The 24,827-nt window shown below is 42.0% G+C and overlaps 1 long non-coding RNA gene across 1 annotated transcript in view; it reads left to right on the top strand.

Moving 5' to 3' along the window:
* Positions 1 to 3,779: 3,779 nt before the first annotated feature.
* LOC120405651 overlaps positions 3,780 to 24,827 on the top strand; it is a 62,648-nt gene continuing 41,600 nt past the window's right edge. The window contains exon 1 of the long non-coding RNA XR_005598745.1: positions 3,780 to 3,864. This is a non-coding gene — a long non-coding RNA (uncharacterized LOC120405651). The remainder of the gene's footprint in view (positions 3,865 to 24,827) is intronic.

Raw genomic sequence — 24,827 nt, 5'->3', positions numbered from 1 at the left:
ACTCCACCTCCTAGAGGGCATGACAGTTATGACAATTATTAAGACTAGATCATATATTGTTTGGGTCCATCTTTACCTGATGTAATAAAAAAACCCACAAAAAATACAAATATGGAAATAATCAGATTTACATGGGTAATGAGATATTCAGGCCTCTACTGAGCCCTAATATCTACTCTATTCATCTAAAAACACCATGTATAAAAGGATAGGGTGGTGTCGCTAGATGATTGCTAACATTTGTATAAGATCATACCTTCAAATAGAGCATATCAACATTCACCTATAAGTCCTTGACTTCTTTAAGTGTTTAGATTTTCAAAGAAGTTGATTTTACGACAGTTTTTCTTTTCATAATAATTGCTTTCTCTGACAAAATGTTTTGTTGTTGTTTGTTTGTTTGTTTTTAATTTTAGCACACTTGGCTTCCAAGGAAAATTTTGTTTCCCATCTTGGTAGAAAATATGCAGTATTTTAGGATGATTATTATTATAGGAATAATACACAAGTTGAAAATTTGACAAAATGTTTCTGCAAATTTCAGTAGCAGCAACACTTCTTGTTTGATAAGCTCACAAAAGCTCTTCTCTCTCCCCTAAGCATGATTGCCCATTATAGTCTGCACTTTTCTACATCTAGAATAGTATCTTTAAACAGAGCTATTTATGCTCTGTGAGAAATGCTGTAATTTTGCAAACTTCAACTATTGCAGGTGTAATCTATGAAACTGTATTACAGGAAGGACAAAAAACAACAACAAAAGGTTTTAGACCTTACTTTTCATAGACGGGCTCATCAGAGTCAAGCCCTGCCTGAAATTATTAATGTTCAATTCCTGGTTCTCAGAGAAGTTGATGAGGCAGCCCTTGGCCTTTACAAATATGCAAGTCGGTATGTCTCGATTCTGTTCTTCTTGTCTTAAGGTACGTGAAAACCCTGATTTATTTTCTTTTAATTTCTGTGTCAGTTTGATTAAGGAGTGATGTTCATGGTGGAGGAATATGTGATGCTATAAAAATATTTTCATGAGGTGAAGATCTAACTGCCAGATGCTGGGCATCTCCTGTGAAATGTTGAAAGCCCTCAATTTCTATTGAAATAAATTTTCTACATTTCAACCCTCACTGAAGCTAAATGACATTGGAGTCATTCAGCACCTTGTGGGAGGCTCTGAGTCTCTTGCAGGATTAGGTTTAATGTGTTGAAATGAATCTGATAATCGGATTACTACACAAGCAGTTTACTCTGAGTATACTCCTGCATCGTGAACACCCTTTCAGTTTTAAGACACAACAGACCATAAAGCTATAGAGAGAGAATGCTGGTCTTTCCTCATGAACATCTGTGAATGCTGTGCTGCTGTCTCATTAGTCTTTCAATTAATGTTAGATTGATTGTGACTTCTTTGAAGAAAAATTAAAGAACAAGTTTTAAAAAAAATATTACTTGACGGAGGAGCCCACGTGGCAATTGAGTCATACACCTAACACCGAAAGAACCATGCATTAAAAGGAGCCCCAATCGGTGTCTAAAACACAGTCAATTTTTTTCAGCACAGAGATCCTAATCCTATATGGTATGGTATGTGCGTGGATTGCTGAAGCTATGTGGAATCCCACTGGCTGCAGTTGGACTCCATATGGGTGCAGCAGTCCATCCAAATGCTACACAGTGTAAAATTCAGGTCCATACTTTATACATGCAAAAAACCCTCTAATTTGTGTATCTAGAATTTCTATAAGAAAATTGGACAGTGGAATGCCCAAAGAGAGTCCTCCGGCAGGCTCCTGAGGCTTGATTGTCATTGATCCATATTAGGATTCTTTCAGCCATATGATCCCTAACCATTTGCCCTGCTGCCAACAGATGTACACCTAGATTCACGAGTCCCAGGTCCAAATATTGGACGTTTAGCCCAGTTGAAGACCTAAGCAAACTTCTAAACCTCTGCCTATTCAAGGCCAAAAGCAAATCCCAGCAAAGTGAAGTAAAGGATCTACTCTATGCCAATGACTCAGCATTTGTCGCCTTTTCCGAGAATGACCTGAAACATTTGCTGAATTCCTTTGTCCATGCTGTGTCCCTTTTCGGTCTGTGTATTAATGTGAAGAAAACAGAAATCCTGTACCAACCATATCCTGGTAGAAACCCATCATTTCCATCACCACTAGAAATAAAACTGAACGCCTGCCAATTAAACAACGTCAAGTCCTTCTGCGACCTAGGTACAAAGAACTTTCAGCATGCTTAAAGTCAGCTGCCTCAGCTTTTGGTCATCTATAAAGAAGACTATGGATAAGATGGGGGGTCAAGTGTCCACAAAATGCCAAGTTTACCGAGCTGTTGTGTTTCCGTCTTCTATACTCAATAGACGCCAGCCTCCTTTATCATTGCCATATCCAAAAACTTAACTGTCTGCAACAATGCCACCTGCACAGCATAATGGGAATCAAATGGTCTGACCCAACAATGAAGTATGATGGCTGGCAGCCATGCTAAGAGTGGAAGCTATACTAGAGCAGATGTAAATGACCTGGGATGGCCACATTCTATGTATGGATAATAATCGACTGCCTAAGACAGTTCTGTACAGTGACGTTGAAAAAGGCTGTAGAAATGTTGGCTGTCCTATACTCCACTACAAAGATTGCATCAAGTGACATCTACAGTCTTCTGGGCTGGACTTAATGACCTGGGAGGATATGGCCCAAGACAGGCGAGGCTGGCACTTCACTATGAAGAAAGGAGAATGAGGAATAGAATATCATCGTGCCACCTTGGCTGACAGTAGGAGGGAACGTAAACACCAGTTTGCCTTGACATGTCTCCTGAACCCTACAGGTGGAAACTGATTTCCAGTCATAGTGATACTCAAATATGAGAGACCATCATAATTATAATGCCCAAATTCCTGATTAGATACCCAAATTCAGTTTGCATGTATAAAAATATAAACATGAAAACTACTGAATCTAGTTTTAATTGTTGATGATTAACATTAGTTATATAATTTTCTTGAAAATGGATTTCAGTACATGAGAGAAGATAATTGATTTTACCCCTCTTTTTTTCTTTTTTGGCAGCAGTTGTATTAAATTTTTATAATTTAAATGCATTGAGGAGGTAAAAACATTCATTGATTTATTGAACAACAGTGTGTCAATTCTCCACTTTAATCTATCATCATAGGAAAATACTGCAAAAAGGAAATTGTTATTCATCTTCTCAATATGCTTTTGGTCACTTACATTATATAGAGCATTATAGAGCACTTACATTATATGTGCCATGTGGGGGCTTGATTTTTTTCCCTTTCCGTTCAATTTTGGTCCTAGACTTTGATATTTCTAACCCTAGTAAATAATTCCCATTTGCTTCTGTCCATGAATGTTCTGCTTTCCCCCACCATCTATCCCTTTCATTGTGTTCCTAATGTTTTGGAGGAGCTCTAACATACAAATAGAAGAACTAAATGACTCTTCAATCAAGGACATTTTCATTTACTTCAGTTTTCTCATTTTCTTCTCACAATACTGTTTATTTCCTCTTGAAGAAAATATTGATTAAAATCAATTTAGCTAAACATCACAGGAAACAGAGGGTGAATGGAAGAAAACTTTGCCAGTAACTCATTCTGCAATAAAGGCTGTCTCCATGGTGCACTAGTCGCCAGGGTTCCCTTGCAGTCACAATGCTAACCAACAACCGGGATGATTTTGACTAAGATATCCATATTGCTTTCATTAACTTATTATTATGATTACAACCATTGTGAGTAAGTGTCATCTGACAAATGTAGACTTTGTTTAGGTTTGTGAATCATTTGGGAACCAATCCTGTTTTCTGTGATCTTATTTGGTATTGGTAAGCACTTATCAAATATACATAAACAAAGTTTGACTATGGGTTGTTTGTGAACAATGCAAGTAGATTATTTGGTATTTATTACTCATAGTTTGTGACTTGTCTCAGTTTGCTTGGTATTTTTTCAGTTTCACTTAGATGACTGAAACTTTATAAACAGAAATATGTTTGTTGTGATATGTTTACTCGCAGGATCATTCTGTCAGTAGATGTCTCTGTGCTTTATGGAGTTCTGGGCAGGAAGTGATCCTTGGTAAACAAGGATGATAAAACTAGAATCCAAGCTGTGTGGAAGCCTGTTTTTCTGTAGTTCTATCTTGCTTTCCTTAGTAAATATTCTTATTTAAGGTGGACTGTACTTCTATATATTATGATAGAACAATCACGAACAGGGATTTTCAGTACAAGTTTTGGTAAGATTGATTCCTTTCACTAAACTGTATTCAACTTTTGCAATTTGTAAATATTTAAATGAATAAACTGGTAATCCATCAAACATAATGAACAATGACACAAAACCAAACAGGAGAATGAACTTTCTATATTCATCTGTGAAAGTTTGTAAATCTGTTTTGTATTATCTAACAAGCTCTAAATCTAATACTTTGATGCCAAACCAGAATTATATAATGTATTATATTATTATATACAATGCTTGCTTCCCATCATATTAGATTTAGAACTTGTTAGATATATAATTACACTATATATAATTACACTCTTTGAAGAAGACCAAAATCCCATAATCCAAACTGCCCTGCTGTCTAATGAATAACAAGTGAATAAGTAGTTCATTAAATGGACTAAAAGGAACAAATGTGATGCATTTTTAGGAGTCCAACCAGTTAAGAATATGTTTATCTAAGAGGTTCTCAGGTGATAGTGTTTCGGGTTTTTATTAATATAGATATAAAAATGCAAGGTCTCAGTCACCAGTGCATTACCCCAATTTTATGATGTTGACACACCAATACATCAGTCATAGTTTTTGCATAGCATAGAAACTTTAAAAATGTAGTTCATGTGAGTGAGAGTGAAAAGAACCCCCTTGATGCGGTCAGAGTTTCCAAAATTATCTCTCCAGGTTTCTACTAGAATGACTATTTTGCATTTTCCATATGATAGGGTCAAAGCCTCTCTGCCTTACCCATGAGAGTCCCATTTACTTTGGTGGCACTACTCACATAAGTAAGGTGAGTAGTATTTGACCCACAGCAGACAAAACAAATAGTGTCACAGTTCCCACTTCTTCCTATGACAAGGGATGAGTGAAAATGTACAGCAAGATTTCTGCTTAAATGAATGTCCTTGTAACTTAAGTTTGAGCTTGTTGAACAACTTCTGCGGCCATCAGAATAGCAGTGTGCAAACAGCCGCAGACACACCAGAGTCTATCAAGACAAGAGTATACGTGGTTGCTCACAGAGTGGAGCAAGGGTCCAGGAGCCCACTACATGAACCAGTTTAAATTTTAAAATTGTGGAATTGTCTCTCATACCCAGTTCTGAACTTCTCATAGGGCGAAATTAACCTTAGTGCAGAGGCTATATGAACCATTAGTCTGTGTGCACTATACTCCCTACACCACTTGCCACTGTGTTTTACTTGTGCATAGAGTCTTGTGCAGCCTCTCTGCAGCAAAGCAAACTTCACCCAAAGTTAATACAGAGGGATGATTATTTAAATAGTAGTTTTTAACTTTATTTTTGGCAACTCTACCTGTAGAAAATCAGAGAGATGAAGGTTTTACATTAAGCTGTTACATAGGTAATCAGAAGGGTAGTCAAGGTGATTATACCGGAATAAAATGGCTCTCTAACAGGCTGTGTGGTAAGGTTCAGATCTGACTGGAATACCAAGGGTTTGCACTGCTGCACCCTGCTATGTATCCTCCATAATCGCCCCTGTGGTAGGGTTGCAAGGTCAGCTACATACAACTCACATGTGAAATGCTCACAGACAGTTCATTACACTATGAACAGTCTATTCTTAATGAGGAACCTGAGAATTTTAAACCAAGAAATTTATGAATGCAATATTTGGAGAATATATATATATATATAAAGAAGGCCAAGACTGTATTCAGTAGGATCAGCTAACAATACTAAAAGTTCCTTGTAGCCTCAGCTTCACAAGCTTTTTAGAATTTGTGATATAATATGCTTTGTATTTTAATATTTCTATTTCTATTTATAAACTCAGATAATTGCAATATTAATATTAACATGCACACCTATATACAAGTGTTAATATTCATAATTAAAAATGGCTATAGGTATAATCCTTCTTCAGAACTGACTATATATACATGAAAATAACTTTTGCAGATGTGATAATGCTCCACTGTACCTGACAACTATAATGTACTCTAATGTTCAGGAAAATAATCCACTTTGCTATCTGTTTTGATCACAGCCCTTCTGCCACCAGATCTCCTATTTCAGTCATTCAATATGAATGTTCAAAGTACATGGTACTAGCAAGATCTATTTAAATGGTTTCTTGTGATTTCAATGTGCCTTTCTAAAGCCAAATAATTTTGACTCTTCTTGAGCATGATGCCAGGAATTTTAAAACAGCTGATTTTAGTTTTATTTTTGCTTCCCTTCCAGTCCACAGCACACACAAGCTGTGTCACTGTTTTTGTGCTGCTTTTGACTATAGACTTGCAGTTAAATCTTGGTCCACCAGATTTATAGATTTGGCCCTAAATGGAGAACGGATAAGGCTCAACTGGGCAGACAAGCCCTCCTTCCCCTCCACTTCTTATATTTTTGTGAAGATGACTATTTCATTCCTTAAAAGGCAACAAGATACAACACCTAGTTCTTTGAGAAGCTGATGATGAGTGGTGTTATAGCAGTAAGGCTAGGTCTCAGGTGCCTCATACAGTGCAGTCCACTCAGTGTTGCATATGGAATGTCTCTACATCTGTTAGGGTGGGGCCCACTGAAACAGGTTAATTGAAACTGCACAGGGAAGGACTAAATTATGGATGGAAAGTGGGCATTTTATTCTCACATTTCAAAGAGTTCTAGAAACAAGACATGAGAGTAACACTAGGAAGTTGCTGGACACCTTTTTCTGTTTAATAAACTTCTACAAAATTATGTGAATGTAATACTTGCGGCAAGAGGGATCTAAGTTTTATGGATAATGAAGTCCTATATTTTTCTTGAAAACAGTTTCAGTATGCTGAAGCAATGCAATTCCTCCTCACTGCCTTATCCCGGCCCGAGAGACACCTCTGGAAGTTAGAGGCTTCCATGCCCATTCAGACTACCAACCAAAGTGCCTATTAGAGCCAGTTGCGGGTTTTATGTTTTATGATGCAATGGACTGAAAACAGTATGAATCTACCAAGCCATGCAGCTTCCTGAAATTGCCTCTTCAGGCTGTAAATTCAAATGATACAAATAAAGAAGTTTTTCCTTAGAAACTTGGTTAATTTCCAAGTGATGACTGCTTGGATCCTGAGAATGTGCTACTGCTGGGAAATTATATGAATTGGAGCAGGAAGTTTCAGTCTCAGGGGGCAGTCAGAGGAATTGGGCTATTTGTGGGAAAGAGAGGACATGAAAGTTTATAGCTATAGAGTGGGAGTTGGGAGTGTATTAAGGAAGATGTGATGACTGGAATTAGAGTTGGGGTCAAGCACTAGTGGTGGGAAGAATATTAGGGGACTTCTTAGGCTGTGAGTTCATCAATTCTGAAGGAGGGTCAGAGCTCTTAAAGATTTCAGGTTGGTTTAAGCAGCTGGGAAGGAAAGATAGGGTCTGACTTCACTGGTGCATGTGTGTAAATTATGGACAAACTGCACTGCTCTACACTTTGAGGAAGGCAAGTATATTTGTCTGAAGTGTTCTGTAAAGCAGTTACTGCATAGCATATACAGTTTGTAAGAAAACGTTGTGTTCAGAGACCCCTACATTAGGCACAACATGGTTAGTTAAGGACAGATGTTCAGGCTTCAATCTAAATATTATCTCTGTCTTCAGTTTAAATTACAACCTTTCCTTCATTTTAACAGTCTTTTTGTATTTACATAAAGGCAATTAATGTTTTAAATTGAGTTCTGCTTGTGTAAAACCACCCTACATGGTCCTCTTTCGAAGAGGCAAACAGGGATGAAGTCTTTCTTAGAATCATGGAATATCAGGGAATAGAATCAGGGAATCATGGAATAGAAGGGACCTCAGGAGGTCATCTAGTCCAACTCCCTGCTCAAAGCAGGACCAATCCCCAACTAAATCATCCCAGCCAGGGCTTTGTCAAGCCTGAGCTTAAAAACCTCTAAGGAAGGAGATTCCACCACCTCCCTAGGTAACCCATTCCAGTGCTTTACCACCCTCCTAGTGAAAATGTTTTTCCTAATATCAAACCTAAACCTCCCACACTGCAACTTGAGACCATTACTCCTTGTTCTGTCATTTGCTACCACTGAGAAGAGTCTAGATCTATCCTCTTTGGAACCCCCTTTCAGGTAGTTGAAAGCAGCCATCAAATCTCCCCTCATTCTTCTCTTCTGTAGACTAAACAATCCCAGTTCCCTCAGCCTCTCCTCATAAGTCATGTGCTCCAACCCCCTAATCATTTTTGTTGCCCTCCACTGGACTCCTTCCAATTTTTCCACATCCTTCTTGTAGTGTGGGGCCCAAAACTGGACACAGTACTCCAGATGAGGCCTCACCAATGTCAAATAGAGGGGAATGATCACATCCCTTGATCTGCTGGCAATGGCTGTACTTGTACAGCCCAAAATGCTATTAGCCTTCTTGGCAACAAGGGCACACTGTTGACTCATATCCAGCTTCTCGTCCACTGTAACCCCTAGGTCCTTTTCTGCAGAACTGCTTCCTAGCCATTTGGTCCCTAGTCTGTATCAGTGCATGGGATTCTTCCATCCTAAGTGCAGGATTCTGGACTTACCCTTGTTGAACATCATCAGATTTCTTTTGGCCCAATCCTCTAATTTGTCTAGGTCCTTTTGTTAGCTATCCCTACTCTCCAGCATATCTACCACTCCTTCCAGTTTAGTATCATCTGCAAACTTGCTGAGGGTGCAGTCCACGCCATCCTCCAGATCATTAATTAAGATATTGAACAATACCGGCCCCAGGACCGGGCACTTCGCTTGATACAATGGAGCCATTCATCACTACGTTGAGCCCGATGATCTAGCCAGCTTTCTATCCACCTTATAGTCCATTCATCCAGCCCATATTTCTTTAACTTGCTGGCAAGAATACTATGGGAAACTATCAAAAGCTTTGCTAAAGTCAAGGAATAACACATCCACTGCTTTCCTCTCATCCACAGAGTCAGTTATCTCCTCATAGAAGGCAATTAGGTTAGTCAGGCATGACTTGCCCTTGGTGAATCCATGCTGACTGTTCCTGATCACTTTCCTCTCCTCTAAGTGCATCAGAATTGATTCCTTGAGGACCTGCTCCATGATTTTTCCAGGGACTGAGGTGACGCTGACTGGCTTGTAGTTCCCTGGATCCTCCTTCTTCTCTTTTTTTAAAGATGAGCACTACATTAGCCTTTTTCCAGTCATCTAGGACCTCCTTGGATCGCCATGAGTTTTCAAAGATAATGGCCAATGGCTGTGCAGTCACATCTGCCAACTCCTTTAGCATCCTCGGATGCAGCACATCCGGCCCATGGACTTGTGCTTGTCCAGCTTTTCTAAATAGTCCTGAACCATTTCTTTCTCCACAGAGAGCTGGTCACCTTCTCCCCATACTAGTAGTCTGGGAGCTGACCTTGTTTGTGAAGACAGAGGCAAAAAAAGCATTGAGTACATTAGCTTTTTCCACATCCTCTGTCACTAAGTTGCCTCCCTCATTCAGTAAGGGGCCCACACTTCCCTTGACTTTCTTCTTGCTGCTAACATAGCTGAAGAAACCCTTCCTGTTACTCTTAATGTGCCTTACTAGCTGCAACTCTAAGTGTGATTTGGCCTTCCTGATTTCACTCCTGCATGCCTGAGCAATAATTTATACTCCTCTCTGGCCATTTGTCCAATCTTCCACTTCTTGTAAGCTTCTTTTTTGTGTTTAAGATCAGCAAGGATTTCACTGTTAAGCCAAGCTGGTCGGCTGCCATATTTACTATTCTTTCCATAGATCGGGATGGTTTGTTCCTGCAACCTCAATAATACAGCCAGGTCTCCTGGACTCCTTTCCCTATCATGTTATTCTCCTTTCTAATGCCTCTCTCTATTATTGTCTATTCCTTCATTCCACATGAGTCCTACTTGCTAAAACTGTCCTCTTTGCTTATAGGAATATTTTAAAATTAATTGACTAGTTAAGAGAAATGGGATATCTCCTTAACTCAGTGTGACAGGGGTTTGACTGAGCAGTGGTCACCAGTGGTTAGGTCACTTGTTCCCTTCCCTCTCCTGTCTCTGGATGGCTTTCACACCAATAGGGTAGCAGTCCATCTTTTGGTAGGTGGTGACTCAGCCCTCTGGCCATGTCACCAATTGAGTTTGCCTCTTTCTGGGGTAACAGAAGCCAACAAAATATATGGAGTCCAGCATCTACACAACAAAAAATAACTTGAGCTCATCTCTGGGCCCTTGTGGGTGGCACACCTTTGACTGGGGCTTACAATATCACTATTCTGTCTTTATCACTTTGGGGAGCAAGGGGGTTTATGCTCCTTCATAACAAGAGAGAGATTGGTAGGGTTATTGAGGACCTTCCCCTCCACTGGGCTCCAGACCATTGCTCTATGAGAGGCAGTGATACCAAACACCCTAGAGCGCTTCAACATGGCCTCCTATCACTCAATTCCTATCACAAGACCTCAAAGTCCAACAGAAGATAGCAAAAGCAACTGAATCTTCAGCCCAGCTAGTAACCTTTAACCTTGCAGGCTAGACCCAGCTTCAAGCTGATCCAAGTTCCTTGGTTTCACTCCCACCACCCGGGGGGTGTTGCACTCTCTCTTTACACAGGGTTTCAGACAGGCTGCAGTCCCAGATCAAAACCCATCTACAGTCAGGCTCCCCGGCCAGGGCTCAGCCTCCCAAGCTTCTCTAAGGCCTGGTCTACACTAGGAGTTTATGTCGAATTTAGCAGCGTTAATTCGACTTAACTGTGCACCCGTCCACACCAGGAAGCTAATTAGTTCGACCTAGAGGGCTCTTTAGTTCGAATTCTGTACTCCTCCCCGACGAGGGGAGTAGCGCTAAATTCGACATGGCTATGTCGAATTAGGCTATGTGTGGATGGAAATCGACCTTAGTAGCTCCGGGAGCTATCCCACAGTGCACCACTCTGTTGACCCTCTGGACAGCAGACCGAGCTTGGATGTTCTGACCAGCCACACAGGAAATGCCCAGGGAAAATTTGAATTTCTTTTCCTGTCTGGCCAGTTTGAATCTCATTTCCTGGTTGGACATCGTGGCGAGCTCAGCAGCAATAGCAACGATGCAGAGCTCTCCAGTAGAGGAGTCCATGCAATCTCAGAGCAGAAAGAGGGCCCCAGCATGGACTGACCGGGAAGTCTTGGATCTGATCGGTGTGTGGGGCGATGAGTCTGTGCTTTTGGAGCTGCGCTCCAAAAAACGGAATGCAAAGACCTACGATAAGGTCTCCAAAGCCATGACAGACAGAGGATACAGCTGGGATGCAACGCAGTGCCGCATGAAAATCAAGGACCTGAGACAAGGCTACCAAAAAATCAAAGCGGCAAACGGATCCTCCGGAGCCCAGCCCCAGACATGCCGCTTCTATGAGGCACTGCATGCCATTCTCGGTGGGTCTGCCACAACTGCCCCACCAGTGTCCGTGGACTCCGACGATGGGATAGTGTCGACGGCCAGTTCCTCGGCGATGTTTGCGGATGGGGAAGATGAGGAAGGAGATGAGGAGGAGGAGGCAGTCGACAGCGCTTACAACGCTGATTTCCCCGACAGCCAGGATCTCTTCATCACCCTCACGGAGATCCCCTACCAACCCTCCCCAGCAGTTACCCCGGATCCTGAATCAGGGGAAGGATCAGTCGGTAAGTGCTTTAAACATGTAAACTTTTATTATTAATGTAACAGGAATCTGAACTATGTGAAAAGGAGGTCTATATATATGGGGATAGAACAGAAATCCTCCTGGGAGATCTCCACGAAGCTCTCCTGGAGGTAATCGAAAAGCCTCCGCATGAGGTTCCTGGGGAGAGCTGCCTTATTGGGTGCTCCGTGGTAGCACACTTTTCCATGCCAGGCTTTCATGAGGTATTCTGGGAGCATTGCCTCCACGAGCATGACAGCATAGGCCCCTGGTTTGTGCTGGCTTTCATGCAGCATGCACTCTCTATCTCGCTCTGTGATCCTCCTCAGGGTGATCTCGCTCGGAGACTCCTGCATTTAATTAGAGTAATTTGTGTACTGTTAGTATTGGGAATGCTTGACTGTTACTTTGCATGACAATAAGCATCCGTTTAGAGCCACGTGGTGGAGGCTGCAGAGGGGCAGCATACAGGGATCTTTCCCAGGGAACAGCCGCAAAGAGGTGGAACAGGGGCAGAGTTTATGCTTTCCGGATTGCCTGCAGCAAGAGGACAGTGCCATACATTCAGTTTTAAGCAGCCTAAAGTCTATGGCTTACCATGCCTGCCTGCTGCACGGATTCTGCTGTCCTGCCCTGCTTGTCTGATCTCCAGTGCAAGACCCCAGGCAATGAAAGCGAAAGCCAAAAATTAGAACTTGTCCTGAGTCAGTGCTCATGAGATAGGTGCTGTGCATGGTCTTGTTCACAGAGACTGACTAGACTATGTTCATAGTTTGCAAAAATGTATCTTTGTAAGGAATTCACTCCCTTTTTCCCATCACACAGCTGCCACTGTATCCAGACCTGTTCCACCATCCCCCTCACAGAGGCTGGTGCAGATTAGAAGGCGCAAGACAAGGACAAGGGACGAGATGTTCGCTGAACTTATGGGCTGCTTCCGAGCCGAGGCGGCCCAGCAGACCCAGTGGAGGGAGAACCTCTCTCAGTACCAGCGCTCACACAGCGAACGGGAGGACACGTGGCATCAGGAGGACCAGCAGGCGACTCAAACGCTGCTTGGACTAATGAGGGAGCAAACGGACACGCTCCGGCGCCTTGTGGATGTTCTGCAGGACCGCAGGCAGGAGGACAGAGCCCCCCTGCACTGTATCTGCAACCGCCCTCCCCCGCCACAAAGTCCCAAACCCCCCTCACCCAAAGTAACAAGAAGGAGGGGCGACAGGGGCCTTGAAAACTGTCACTGCACCCCTGCAGAGTGCACAAATACAAGAAGGCTCTCATTCCCTAAATGTTGAGAAGTCCTTCCCTTCCTGGCTCACCCAAGCCCCAATCCCAGTTACATCCCCTAACTGTGTAGTTGATTATTAAAAGTAGTTTGCTGTTAATTACTATTTCCGTCAAGTTTTTCTACAGAAGACTGTCTGTGAAGGGGCGGGGGAAGGGGGTTGTTAATTGCATAGGACAGTCACCTTTACCAGGGTACAGACACAGGGGCAGGATCAACAGCAGGTCACACACACAGTGCAGTCAGTAGGCACCCTGGTCGGTCTGGGAGGTGTTTTCCATGTTCTGTGTGGGTGGGGGGTACGTAACTTTGTAGCATGGGAGGGCGGTTACAGAACTTATGCAGTGGTCCTTGTCCCGGACCACAGAGCCACACAGCAGGGGAATCTGTAACCGTCCTCCCTCACCACAAGGTCACATAGCCCCCACACACAGAGTCCCGAAAAGGAGGGATGGCAGGCTCCGTTGAAACAACCAGTCCGGCACTGCAGACCGCTCTAGGAGCAGGAGCCTATCATTCCTCAAGTGTAGAAGCGGTGTTAACATCACTGCACACTCTACCCACCACAGTCTGCGTCCTTGTTTCAACCCTTTAACGTGAATTCATTAATAAAGAAAACGTTGTTAATTAACAATGTTCCATTAAATTTAGTTTTAAACGTGTGTTGGAAGGGGGGAAACGTGGTGAATGGGGTATGTAACCGCAGAAGAAAGTGAACAGTAACTGAAACAGGGGCAGGTTCAGCTTCTCTGTAAAGAAAATGAACAGTTACAGGTTACCCTGCTCCCTGAGGAACCTAGCTTTCAAAGCCTCCTGGATGCACAGCGCTTCCCGCTGGGCTCTTCTAATTGCACGGCTTTTCTGGCTGAGCATAATCAGCAGCCAGGCGATTTGCCTCAACCTCCCATCCCGCCATAAAGGTCTCCCCCTTGCTCTCACAGAGATTGTGGAGCACACAGCAAGCTGCAATAACAATGGGGATATTGTTTTCGCTGAGATCCGAGCGAGTCAGTAAGCTCCTCCATCTCCCCTTGAGATGTCCGAAAGCACACTCCACCACCATTCTGCACTTGCTCAGCCGGTAGTTGAAGAGTTCCTTGTCACTGTCCAAGGCGCCTGTATAGAGCTTCATGAGCCAGGGCATCAGCGGGTAGGCTGGGTCCCCGAGGATCACTGTAGGCATCTGCACATCCCCAACAGTTATTTTGTGGTTTGGGAAGAAACTACCTTCCTGCAGGCATCTAAACAGACCAGAGTTCCTGAACACACGTGCGTCATGAACCTTGCCCAGCCACCCGACGTTGATGTTGGTAAAGCATCCCCTATGGTCCACCAGTGCTTGCAGCAGCATTGAAAAGTAGCCCTTTCGGTTGATATACTGGCTGGCCTGGTGGGCCGGTCCCAGGATAGGAATGTGAGTCCCATCTATAGCCCCACCGCAGTTTGGGAATCCAACGCGGCGAAGCCATCTATGATGACCTGGACGTTTCCCAGGGTCACTACCTTCGAGAGCAGGAGCTTAACAATTGCGTGGGCTACTTGCATCACAGCAACCCCCACGGTAGATTTGCCCACGCCAAAGTGGTTCGCTACTGACCAGTAGCTGTCTGGCGTTGCAAGTTTCCAGAGGGCTATGGCCACTCGCTTCTGCACACTCAGGACTGCTCGCATCCAGGTGTCCTTGCGCTTCAGGGCAGGGGACAGCAAGTCACAGAGTTCAAGGAAAGTACCCTTACGCATCCTGAAGTTTCGCAGCCACTGTGATTCATCCCAGACCTGCAGCACTATGCGGTCCCACCAGTCTGTGCATGTTTCCCGGGCCCAGAATCGCCATTCCACAGCATGAACATGACCCATTGCCACCATGATGTCCACGGCGTGGCGTACCGTGCTTTGTGAGAGGTCTGAGCCACTCTCTGACTTCATGTCCTCACCGCGCTGCCGTTGCCTCCTCGCCCGATTTCTCAGCATCTGACTGTGGAAGAGGTGGACGATAAGGTGCGAGGAGTTGACAACGGCCATAAGTGCAGCGATGATCGCAGCGGGGTCCATGATCGCAGTGGAGTGCTGTGGCATCCGTGCTGTCACTAACAGGAAAAGTACGCAAACTGATTTCCCGCCGGCGGGAGTGACGGTTGAATGATGACAGTTACCCAAGACCACCCTCGACACATTTTTCCCCCAGCATGCATTGTGGGGAAATCCCAGAATTCAAATGGGCAGCGGGGACTGCAGGAACTGTGGGATAGCTTCCCACAGTGCACCGCTTCCAATGTCGACGCTTGCCCCATTAGTGTGGACTCATAAAGTCGAATTAGTGTCCTTAGTGTGGACACACAAATTCGACTTTGTAAGGTCGATTCCACAAATTCGAATTAAGTTAAATCGAACTAATCTGGTAATGTAGACATACCCTGAGGTTATGTTTACAATATTCTACAGTTTATATCAGCATAACTTATATCGCTCATGAGGTGAATAAATCATAACATAAATTACAGCCACACAAGCACTGGTGTGGACAATTCCATGTCATCAGGAGAACTCCCAACAACATAGCTACCACAGTTTGTGGGGGCTGGAGTAGTTAAGCTGACAGGAGAGCTCCCTCCCACTGGCTTAGAGTGGCTACATTAGAGAGCTTACGGTGGCTCAGCGGTACCAGTTCAGCTGCACTGCTGTAAACCCTCTAGTGTAGTTGTGCTCTAAGTTCTCAGCCCAAGAGAGAAAGCTCCCAGTTACCTGTAATCTGGGTCTCCTCCCTGACCTTGCTCTACAACCTAGGTAGCTGTCATTTACAGACACATCCTTTGCAGGGGGCATGGCTCAACAGTCATGTCACACTCCCCCTCAGTACAGTACCCAGCCTGAGCCGGGGAAACTAATGATCCAATAGCGGACCAAATTCAGTGATGAATCCTGGTCACGTACTGCCTGGGGTACATTGCACATATTGCAAAGAAAGTCTACTTAGTATAAGTACTTTTGCTGTGCCCTTACCAGGAGATCTCAGGGTGAGTTGTCCTCCTGTCTGCTCCCCTTTTTCTTCTTCTAGGGTTTTTTTTGTGGTGCAGCAGACTCACTTCATGAATCTATGACCCCCATTCACTGCATTTCATAGATACTTGGCAGACTGTAATCATAACCTTTCTCACTTTCTCACAATTCTTAAATAATTTTAAGATTATTTTTTATTTTTTTTAATTTGGCCCTGTTTACGTGTGCATATTCTGGATAGGTGCGGTTTATTACTCTAAGACTTCTGGGTTTTCCATATAAATATCCCCTTTCACTGGTATGGTCTTTACAATTCCATAAAAAATTAGACAATATATATAGATATATTATAATATTAGATAATATTTATTCCACAATTTTTTTTGAGAGGGAGAGAGAGAGTTCATTGAAGAGCACCATCATGTTCTCAGTAAATCCTTGTCTTGGAAACAGCTCACTCTTTCTTGAGTTGGCAGGGAGGCTTCCAGGGTGGCTAATACTTTCTGATGCCTTTATTTCTTTGATTAAAATGCCTTGAATGGCACTTCTCTGGCATTGACCTTTCTCATTCCTTTCTTTGTGGTGCTCACCATTATTCCATACAGGAAGCGAGGATGTTAAATCAAAAGTACAGTGATTGTCATTATAAAACCATCATCTAGCAACAGATTAATAAAATAATGTCTTGTGTAACCATTCAACTATGGGTGCAAATCAGACACACATACTCCATTTAAATTACTGTTAAATAAAAACACACAAAATGATTTATGAAAATGTTTATCAAGGTTTTTTTAGTCAGCCTTTATAGTACTAAAGAAACATTCTGAAGCACTTGATAATGCAGAAGAACAATTATCCAGTATGCATGCTTAACATGATCAGTGGGCTGAAGTTTTCATTTGAATACAGATTCTATACTGGCAAAAGCCTAGTAAAATCTGCTTCTTCGCCAAAGGTATCTTATGGTGGTCAGAACTTTCTACATAAAAGTGTGAAAGGTTCTGAAAGTATCTAGGGTCAATGTCAGGCTCAAATTCTGTGGTACCATCATCACTTTACTGAGTTTGAGCCTTATCCATTACCATTTAAGTGACCCCATTGTTAGAATGAACCATTTTGATTTTTTTATTCAAAACAACTTTCCAGCTAGAAATGTCATTCACATTTTATTTACTTTACTGAGTTTGAGCCTTATCCATTACCATTTAAGTGACCCCATTGTTAGAATGAACCATTTTGATTTTTTTATTCAAAACAACTTTCCAGCTAGAAATGTCATTCACATTTTATTTAAATAAATAAGTGAAAAAGAAAGCTCAAAATCAAAATAAAATGTTTTGTTTGACCCAAAACAATGGGTTTTTTTGGATACTTCCAGTGAACTGAAATATCAGTTATTTGCACAGTTCTACATTTGTGTCAGTCTTCATAAGACAAAGCCTTCAGGGAGTGTCTGATATTTCAACAGTGCACCCCCGGAATTTCACTTTCTCAGGTAGCGGTGAGATTCCCCCACCACACGCACACATACACACCATGTGATCATTAAAAGTAGGTTGTCCTGAATGAATCACAGGGTGAAAAGGAACTGGAACATATATTAGAGCAATGGAAGGTAAAAGAGGTACTGGAGATTGCCAAGGAAGGAGCCATAGGCCGGAATGGTGGATAAAAGAAGAAGCAAAAGATGGACTTTTGAAATTTGAATGCCTCTGATATTTGGTTTGGAAACAGAATTCAATATCTTATTACTAATAATACCATAACGTATTTGTTTTTTTCAATATTCATTATTAGTTTTTATGCACATGCTTCAAAACTGGAACATTATCTGATTAAAAAAAAGCCAGCCTAAGAAGTTTCACTTTATTTTTGTTTTTTGTGCAAAATTGGAGTTTAAAGTGAGAAATTAGTAGCAAGATTTTCCAGACTGCTCTGCCAAAACATTTAAATCCTGACCTGCAACACCCCTGCTAGTCCAGTCTTGGATCTTCTGTACCTGGAGACTGCCTATGGTGCTGGACTGAGACAAACTCCATGGTGGTTTTCTGATATGCAAAAAACGTCCACAGAGTATTGTCTTATAAAATTAGATTTAGCCCATGGCGCCACAAGTTGCAAAATATCCACACATTGCTTGTTAGTCACCAAGTGCATTACCTTGTGTTCCCCACTACCTGAATTAATTACTCCTAGTGAGGCACATTTTTCATTTGTCTTATATTATTCCTTCATAAGCCTAGTGTCTAATTTAGCTTTTGACATAATTATGATGGCAGAGGTCCAATGGTCAATTAAGATGAATCTCCTGTTAAGTAATGGTTGGATCCTGCATCTTATAGTCAGGTCTTAAAAGGGTTGATATGTGGATACTTTGGCTTAGTTCCAGTCACCACAGAAGACTATTTTTTTAATTTCTCCTAATTTAAAATGCAGCTCTATTGTGCTGATTTGAAACAAAAACAAAACAAAACAAAAAACATCTCCCAGCCCTACAGACCTTTTTTTTTCTATTTAGATTCTGTGCCACTGCCTCCAATATTGTCTTAGTGCAGACTGTTGTCAGAGGTCTAGCATTCAACTATTATTCATCTATGATATCATCGAGACGTAAATCATAAGAAAGTATCAGACCTCTGATGTCATACAAAGGTTGTCTGTTGAAGTTCGCATATTGCAGAGGGATGAATTTGGGCTAAGGAAGTCACATAACCCTGAGTGCATTTCATATTTATGATTAATTTAAAGTACAAATATGAAATATACATTTGTAAAGCAAAGAGCATGTGCTTACAGTCAGTTTTGTAGACAGCTGTTCTTAGAAATACCTAAGTCTTTGGGACAGTGAATGTTAACAGAAGCTCTGCAGCTTGCCTGAACTGAGGATCTACAGGTGCATATTGTATTTTCTCAATATTAAGCCTTAACTGAATTTCAATAAATACAAGAATGAAAAAAGAATTGAGAAATTTCTTATTTTAATGTATAATTATGTTTGAGAACAAAAAATTGTTCAATTTTTGAGATTTTATGGTCATAGATCCCAATCTTGCTATCAGATGCACTCTCATGGACCCTTAACTTCATGCAGAGTGCCACTAACTTCAACAGAACTCTGCGCTGGCCTAAAGATCCACATGAGAGTATTCCAGTACTTATACATAGATTAAGTAGAAAGCATATGGCTATTGGCCATAGTCAGCTAGTGTAAATGAGCCCTTAGAGAAGTCAGTGGAAATCCAATTTACACCAGTTGAACACATGCTCCTATCTGTGTTCAATATTATACTTTGTCAAGAAGTTATTATTTTCTTGAAGCATATAGACTCATAGACTTTAAGGTCAGAAGGGACCATTATGATCTTCTAGTCTGACTTCCTGCACAACACAGGCCACAGAATCTCACCCATCCACTCCTGTAACAAACCCCTAACCTATGTCTGAGTTATTGAAGTCCTCAAATCGTGGTTTAAAGACATCAAGGTGCAGAAAATCCTCCAGCAAGTGACCCGTGCCCCACGCTGCAGAGGAAGGTGAAAAAATTCCAGGGCCTCTGCCAATCTGCCCTGGAGGAAAATTCCTTCCTGACCCCAAATATGGCAATCAGTTAAACCCTGACCATGTGGGCAAGACTCACCAGACAGACACCCAGGAACGAATTCTCAGTAGTAACTCAGATCCCACCCCATCTAACATCCCATCAATCAATTAATTAATCAAAGATCAATTAATTTCCAAAATTAGGCTATCCCATCATACCATCCCCTCCATAAACTTATCAAGCTTAGTCTTGAAGCCAGATATGTCTTTTGCCCCCACTACTCCCCTTGGAAGGCTGTTCCAGAACTTCACTACTCTGATGGTTAGAAACCTTCATCTAATTTCAAGTCTAAACTTCCTAGTGTCCAGTTTATATCCATTTGTTCTTGTGTCCACATTGGTACTAAGCTTAAATAATCCCTCTCCCTCCCTGATATTTATCCCTCTCATATATTTATAAAGAGCAATCATATCTCCCTTCTGCCTTCTTTTGGTTAGGCTAAACAAGACTCTTTGAGTCTCCTTTCATAAGACACATTTTTCATTCCTTGGATCATCCTAGTAGCCCTACTCTGTACCTGTTCCAGTTTGAATTCATCCTTCTTAAACATGGGAGACCAGAAATGCACACACTATTCCAGATGAGATCTCACCAGTGCCTTGTATAACGGTATTAACACCTCCTTATCTTTACTGGAAATACCTTGCCTGATGCATCCCAGGACCGCATTAGCTTTTTTTAACGGCCAAATCACATTGGCGGCTCATAGTCATCCTGTGATCAACCAATACTCTGAGGTCCTTCTCCTCCTCTGTTACTTCCAACTGATGTGTCCCCAATTTATAACCAAAATTCTTGTTATTAATCCCTAAATGCATGACCTTGCACTTTTCACTATTAAATTTCATCCTATTACTATTACTTCAGTTTACAAGGTCATCCAGATCTTCCTGTATGAGATCCTGGTCCTTCTCTGTATTAGCAATACCTCCCAGCTTTGTGTCATCCGCAAACTTTATTAGCACATTCCCACTTTTTGTGCCAAGGTCAGTAATAAAAAGATTAAATAAGATTGGTCACAAAACCAATCCCTGAGGAACTCCATTAGTAACCTCCTTCCAGCCTGACAGTTCACCTTTCAGTATGACCCATTATAGTCTCCCCTTCAACCAGTTCCTTGTCCACCTTTCAATTTTTATATTGATCCCCATCTTTTCCAATTTAGCTAATAATTCCCCATGTGGAACCGTATCAAATGCCTTACTGAAATTGAGATAAATTAGATCCACTGCGTTACCTTCTCAAAGAAGGAGATCAGGTTGGTTTGTCACGATCTACCTTTTGTAAAACCATGTTGTATTTTGTCCCAATTACCATTGACCTCAATGTCCTTAACTACTTTCTCCTTCCAAAAATTTTCCAAGACCTTACATACTACAGATATCAAACTAACAGGCCTATAGTTACTCAGAACACTATTTTTTTCCCTTTCTTAAAAATAAGAACTATGTTAGCAATTCTCCAGTCGTACGGTACATCCCTGAGTTTACTGATTCATTAAAAATTCTTGCTAATGGGCTTGCAATTTCATGTGCCAGTTCATTTAATATTCTTGGATGAAGATTATCTGGGCCCCCCGATTTAGTCCCATTAACCTGTTTAGGTTTGGCTTCTACCTCGGATGTGGTAATATCTACCTCCATATTCTCTTTGTCATCCTACCATTATCCCATAGCTCCTCATTAGCCTCATTAAAGACTAAGGCAAAGTATTTGTTTAGATATTGAGCCACGCCTAGATTATACTTAACCTCCACTCCATCCTCAGTGTTTAGCGGTCCGACTTCTTCTTCCTTTGTTTTCTTCTTATTTATATGGCTATAGAACCTTTTACTATTGGTTTTAATTCCCTTTGCAAGGTCCAACTCTACATGACTTTTGGCCTTTCACACTTTATTCCTACATGTTCTGACCTCAATTAGGTAGCTTTCCTTGCTAATCCCGCCCATCTTCCACTCCTTGTAGGCTTTCTGCTTTTTCTTAATCACCTCTCTGAGATGGTTGCTCATCCAGCTTGGTCTACAACTCCTGTCTATGATTTTTTCCCCCTTTCTTGGGATGCAGGCTTCTGACAGTTTCTGCAATTTTGACTTGAAGTAATTCCAGGTCTCCTCCACCTTTAGATCCACAAGTTCTTCAGTCCAATCGATTTCCCTAACTAATTTCCTTAATCCTTTAAAGTTAGCCCTTTTGAAAAAAAAACCCTAGTCCCAGATCTATTTTTGTTTATCCCTTCCATCTACTTTGAACTGAATTAGCTCATGATCACTAGAACCAAGGTTGTCCCCTACAACCATTTCTTCCATGAGGTCCTCACTACTCACCAAAACCAAATCTAAAATAGCATCCCCTCTTGTTGGTTCTTCAACTACTTGGTGAAGGAATCCATCAGCTATCACATCCAGGAAAATCTGAGCCCTATTATTATTACTAGCACTTGTCCTCCAGTCTATATCTGGGAAGTTAAAGTCTCCCATGATCACACAATTCCCATTAGTGTTTACTTCATTAAAAACATTAAAGAGGTCTCTATCCATATCCAAATCGGATCCTGGCGGTCTGTAGCACACCCCAAGCTCGGGGAGGCTTTAGTAGCTTTCTTTCCCAATGTGATTTTTGCCAGACAGACTCTGTCTTATCCATTCCATCCCTTCTTATTTCTTTACAGTCTACCTCATCATTGATGTACAATGCAACTCCACTACCTTTGCCTTTATTTCTGTCTTTCCTAAACAGCACATAGTTTTCAATACCTGTACTCCAGTCATGACTACTACTCCACCATGTTTCTGTTATCCCCATAATATTTGGTTTTACTTCCTGCACCAGTAGCTCTAGTTCCTCCATTTTGTTGCCTAGGCTCCTCGGTTTAGCATACAAACATCTTAATTTTTGCCGTTTGGCTTCACTGACATTCTTTACCCAGTTAGGCACAGACATTCTACCACCAGTATCACCTATTAGACTGGTATCTACACTACTCTTTCTCCCTATGTCCATTATCATACCTACAGCTGTATCTTTTCTTACTTTGTTTTCTTCCCTCTCAATGTTAAATTCCGGCGTGGTGATTACCTGGATAGCTTCCAACCATCTCCCCCAAATTCCTAGTTTAAAGCTCTCTTAATCAGTTGTGCCAGCCTCCATCCTAGAAGTCTATTTCCCTCCTTACTCAGGTGAAGTCCATTCCAAGAGAACAGTCCTCTGTCCATGAATGCTTCCCAGTGGCCATACATCCCAAAGCCCTCCTTATAGCACCACTGCCTAAGCCATCTGTTGATCGCCATAATCTTGTCACACCTTTGTTGCCCTTCTCTAGGAATAGGCAGAATCCCACTGAAGATCACCTGAGCTTCAGTTTCCTTAAGTGTCTTCCCCAGCCTGGCATAGCCTTGATATGTTCCAGCAAGAATCTAGCTGTATCATTTGTTCCCACACGAAGGACAATCAGCAGATTCTTTCCCACTACCATTAAGATCCTTTTCAGCCTCAGGTCCACATCCCGTATCTTAGCACCCGGCAGACAGCACACCCTTCTGTTCTCCGGATCAGCTCTAGTTACAGGCCTGTCTATTCTTCTCAGTAAGGAGTCCCCAATCATGTAGACCTGCCTTTTCCTGGTGATGGTGCGATTCTCTGGTCTATCCCCTGTTCCCTCTGGCTGCAAGTCCTCTCGATTTCTGTTGTCCCTTGCAATCCTCCGCAACCCATCCCGTATGCCCCTGGGGCTCATATTTGGTGTTGTCTCCATTGACTCTTCCCCTCTTCCTATAGGACTAGCTGCTCTGCTCTTCTCTTCTTCCTTGCCCTCTCACCTTCAGCTACCACCTGCTGTGCCCCTTCTTCATTTTCCAACTCCGCAAACCTGTTCCTGAACTCTATTTCTCCTTCACTGGCCCGTCTTTTCTTCTGCCTGGTTCTCTTAGTCACATGCTTTCACTGTCCACTTTCCTCACCCAGCAGTCTCCCCTCAGAATTCATTGGTTCTGCTTCCATCTGCAAGTCTGAGCTTTTCCCTTCAGCCTCCTCATATCTTTTCTCCGTCATCTGCTCAAACCCCCTTCTAAACCACAGTTTCCACCTTCATCTCCAATCCTCGGATCTTTTCCTCCATCAGCTCTATCAGGCGTAACTTCATGCAGACAAAACTCTTTTCAGGTACCCCCTCCAGGATCATGTACATGCCGCAGCTTCCACATCCAGTCATCCTCATTGTGTCTTCCACTGCTGCCTCTGTATCGGTCATAGCCTTCCCACCTAAAACCTGTTAGCCCAGGAAACACAAAACAAAGTAAACCATCACCATCTACAGCAAAACAAACCCCCAACGAGCACCAGAACACCAGCAGAACACCACCCACTCCCTTCACTAGCCTGTCTGTTCCTCTGCCTGCCTCTCTTAGTCTCCCCTGCAAACTCCCCTTGTAAACTCTCCTGTTTACAGCTCTGTTTGCTGGCTCCTGTGCCACTGCAGCTGTCTCTATAACATATGTATAATATGCTTTAAATACAAAGAAATCTAAGGACATTCAACAATTATAACTTGCTTTAGGCATAAGTATGTACCATATGTATGTATCTATCTACCTGGTTGTATTTTACAGGTCATCTGATCATTTCACTGGATCCTGTCATTCAGAGAAAGAACTTCTGCCATAAATTTAGGTCCTTTAACTAACTTGAGTGTGTCAAGAAACCAGGTTTTAATTTGGGTATATTATGAATTGTAATCAAATTGTAATTTTGTAATTTTTATTAAATTTTCCACATATATGTATATTGGGGGCAAGTAGGAGATGGAAGGTCTGTATGCTGTCAAGAGTGCTCTGTATCTTCTCTTCCCCCCGTCCTGCTTTTTTTTTTAAAAAGAAGCACTATATGAATATGTAGGAATATAACACAATATACTCACAACAAAAAATTGTGAAGTCTGCCAACTGAATGTAAAATGTCTAGTACCTAAAATAAATGAAAATTAATTCAATTTCATCTACACCTGGAATTAAATGAGCAATTAGAACTCTAATCATCTTAATTTTAAATTTGGCACATTAGTA

The sequence above is a fragment of the Mauremys reevesii genome, linkage group 5, assembly GCF_016161935.1.
Source record: "Mauremys reevesii isolate NIE-2019 linkage group 5, ASM1616193v1, whole genome shotgun sequence".
NCBI lineage: Eukaryota > Metazoa > Chordata > Testudines > Geoemydidae > Mauremys > Mauremys reevesii.
Note: the sequence above shows the minus strand (reverse complement) of the source record. Positions and strands in the feature narration are given on the sequence as shown.